Raw genomic sequence first — 3866 nt, forward strand, 5'->3', positions numbered from 1 at the left:
TGAGACCAGTATCATCAGCATACTGCGATAACTTGAATTCTTTATTACCGACTTTGATGCCTTTTATGTCTTTATCATTTCTTATTAATATGCCAAGTATCTCCACACACATAATAAAAAGATAGGGTGACAGCGGATCGCCTTGTCTACATCCTCTACCAATATTAAAAAATTGAGAGAAAAAACCATGTTGTGTAACACATAAAGATGCCTTTTGGAATAAAGTATGGATAACATTTTTGAGATAATTACCAAAGTTAAAGTATGTTAAAACCTTTGTTATGAAGTTCCATGAAATAGAGTCGAAGGCCTTTTCGAAATCTATTAATAATAATAAACCAGGTATCTCCTTCTCTTCTGCATATTGCATTAAGTCATAAATTTGTCTAACATTTTCACCAATAAATCTACCTTTTAAAAAAACCCTTTGATTTTCATGTATTATACTGTTTAAAACATCTTTTAATCGATAAGCAACTGCATTAGAGAGTATTTTATAGGAAACATTAAGAAGAGATATTGGTCTCCAATTTTTTAGGAGTTCTCTAGGTTTATTACCCTTAGGTAGTAGAGATACAACACCTTGTTTTTGTGTAAGTGATAACTCGCCTTTTTGAATACCCATAGTTAAGGAGTTCGTGATAAAAAGCTTGAGATCAATCCAAAAGAACTTATAGAATTATGTTGTAAACCCATCTGGGCCGGGACTTTTGCCATTTTTAAGACATTTAACTGAATGAGCTAGTTCTTTCATGGTAATTGGTCGATCTAACTCTGATTTAGTTTCATTGTCTATTTTAGGCACTTCATCGGTTAAAAGCATTATACATGTTACTCGCAACTCTCCACAATCATTCTTCACAAGGAATCCGTCGCAGTAATCATTATATGTATCTTCTGATAATTAACTTCATATGTAATTAGGTATTAAATTTATCACAATTCGCAATGACAGTAAAAAAAGACATTTGTTCCCTTATAAGTTAATAGTAATGTAAAGTTGTATACAAATTGCACTTTAGAACAAAAATTTGTCATTTTAGGACATCTAATAACATAGCAAGGAAGTTCATTGATAAAGTTCTCGTTTTAAATATTGATACTACTTTATTTCTGTAACATCAAGAAGTAGTCAATATCATAACACTTCATGAACAAGCTTGTAACGTCGTGGGGTCAAAAAACCAATCAAGTGAAAATACTTTTCAAACGTTGGCGTCATTTTAAAATGTACAACTGGTATGAGGAAACAATCAGTTTGTGCGATCATGCTATGATATCTCAACCATTTGAGATTAGTTTAAATCATAATTTGAATCTGGTAACGATAATCAAAACACAGAGTCAAGTCTACGCGGCAGGGAGGGGTCTGTGTGTCATACTAATTATCCAGCACTTAACGAATATCACCTCTAGAATTTTTCTGGTAGAAACATTTTCTTCTGTGCATTATTTTGACTATTCTGACTTTATATACAAATAAAAACCATATTTCATTTATTAAAAACATTTTATTAAGTGAACACAATTTTTGGCAATAAATTAAATGGTTAAAGCATGAAGGAGAGTGTGATGAATCTGCAAAAAAAAAGAAACACATTTAATACAATTGTCAATGATATCATCTATAATATCTATAATTACCAATATATGTTTCTATCAGTTACTGTCTGTCCATATTTCTGACTACGGGCAATTTTTTCTTTCGTGGTTATATTTAACACTATATAGATAAGAACTGACAAAACTCAATTGATAAGCAATACGGTTGATGCTCCTAACTTTCGAACTTTTAACATTTTCAGTGCAATTTGTCTTAAAATAATGCAATTTTATCATCATTATGAAGCATTTACTGCATTGATTATTATTTTATGTGAAAAATATTAAATTTCTATTTGATGATGCTTGATTGGTCTATTTTAAAAGCTTAGATTTACCACTTAATGACAACTTCTTTGTGTAAATTAGGAGAATATGTTACAATGTCAAATTAGGTAATAAACAGACAATGCCTTCGAGCTTTACCTAGAAATATTTTATTTGCTGATTTACATACTCATTTGATTCTGAGTTATCTATACTCATTACTCCATACCAAACATATCGACAACAAGGTCAAAAAAGCAAATCTAAAACACTTCGAACTTTACCTGGAAAACGTTTTAATATCCACCAAATACGGAACTCCGTCGTCTCATCCACCTGTTTCCGTATCCGCGTCCGTGGCCTCCAAGTCCGTACCCCCCGCGACCATAGTAATTTCCGTATCCGTTTCCATATCCATATCCACCACCAAGAAGTCCAAGACCACTTCCGAATCCATTGTCTAACATTGATCCCAACCCATAGCCGTAGGAATTCCCTGCAATAAATGTTTTCTGTTTGTAAAGCTGAATATGCAAACAACAAAAATGTCACACTTAACAACCTTGGAAATAAGGTTGACTCGAAACTTTTAAGCAATAGACACCCAGCAGGGAATATATCTCATCAAGTGTAACCAGGTTGTAGGGCTGTTTTGTGATAAACAGAGGTCGGCATCATATACAAGCCTCGTAAATTATGTATTTGCATCTTAAAAATGTGAAAAGGTCAGTCGGTTCCTCACATAAGCCATTATTTTCTACAGATTATGGGATACGAATAAAATGCATACACACATAATTGTCACTTTGTTTCCTAGTGAATATTGAATGGTTTTTACCCAAAATTATCAAAAAAAAATGACTGCTGGTTATGTTATGTATAAGTTGTGTAGTGTATAATATGTGAATGTATGTTGATGCGTGAACATCCACTGCACTCACCATAATAAGTACAGAGCCCGCTAGCGACGAGGCAGGACAGGAGAAACAATACCTTCAGCATGGTGTAGACTTGGTAGTGACTGAAAGACAAAAATGTTATTATATAATAACAAAATGTAAAATATCTTATTTTGTCTACAACAAGCCGTATCTCTATTCAATTACAGCGTCATTCCATGACTCTTATCTAATTAAAACACAAAAGCACAAAAACATTTAGAGCTAACGGAGGCGAAGAAATAACTTAATACACTATCAATACGCTATAATCATCAACGGATATACAAGTAAAAGCATATATAGGAAACACAACAAAGAGAAGCAAAGAGTCGTATGCTGATAATGTATAGTTCGGTTACAATGTAAAAACAGTAAGATGAAAATACTAGACAATATGAACTGATAACAGCAATGATCAAACGAAATATATCGTCAGAATGCGGATAGATTAACTCCAATTGGAACAGAATGCCTATTAAACTAAATATAGAGTCGAAATTCGATATGGTTAAACGAAATATGAGGACAAAATTCAAATGCCATTAATAAATAACAGAAAGATATATTCGCTAACATACTATAAACAATGACTTACCTAGACGTCGGTACGATTCGGTGTCCAGTAAATATTGAGAATGGTTCGGGGATGGTTCTCCTCCATATTTATACAAGTTGCACAAGGAAATCAGGAAATGTTTCTCAAATGCGATTCGATAAAACGACAAAAGCTCGCAATAATGTTGACGAATGACCGGTGACGATTATGACGCATCCATACTACCTGTGACCTGTGTCCGGTGTATTAGTAAGAACCAGTTATCAACCTGGGGCCATTTAGGCAACTACGCAACTGTCATGGAGATGTGAATGAAATACGTACATGCAAATGCAACTTATATTTGGAAACCAATCATAGACGAGTGTTGATATGACATAAATGTATGTACTATTTAAAAATGATAATAACAGAGAATACATTATTGTTATCGAACCAATGGGTCTGGCTCAACTAATAGGATGAAATACATACAGGCAGGAAATAGAACGTCCTCAATG

General features: G+C 33.2%; 2 long non-coding RNA genes across 2 annotated transcripts; both read right to left on the reverse strand.

Moving 5' to 3' along the window:
• Positions 1 to 1491: 1491 nt before the first annotated feature.
• LOC117334401 lies at positions 1492 to 2236 on the reverse strand. Its single transcript, XR_004534146.1, has 2 exons — positions 2154 to 2236; positions 1492 to 1578 (listed from the first exon to the last, which is right to left on the reverse strand). It is a non-coding gene; the product is annotated as an uncharacterized LOC117334401 (long non-coding RNA).
• Positions 2237 to 3614, reverse strand: LOC117334400. The gene is made up of 3 exons (XR_004534145.1): positions 3406 to 3614; positions 2811 to 2890; positions 2237 to 2365 (listed from the first exon to the last, which is right to left on the reverse strand). It is a non-coding gene; the product is annotated as an uncharacterized LOC117334400 (long non-coding RNA).
• Positions 3615 to 3866: the final 252 nt, after the last annotated feature.

This window comes from Pecten maximus, chromosome 9 (genome assembly GCF_902652985.1).
Source record: "Pecten maximus chromosome 9, xPecMax1.1, whole genome shotgun sequence".
NCBI classification, from domain to species: Eukaryota; Metazoa; Mollusca; class Bivalvia; order Pectinida; family Pectinidae; genus Pecten; species Pecten maximus.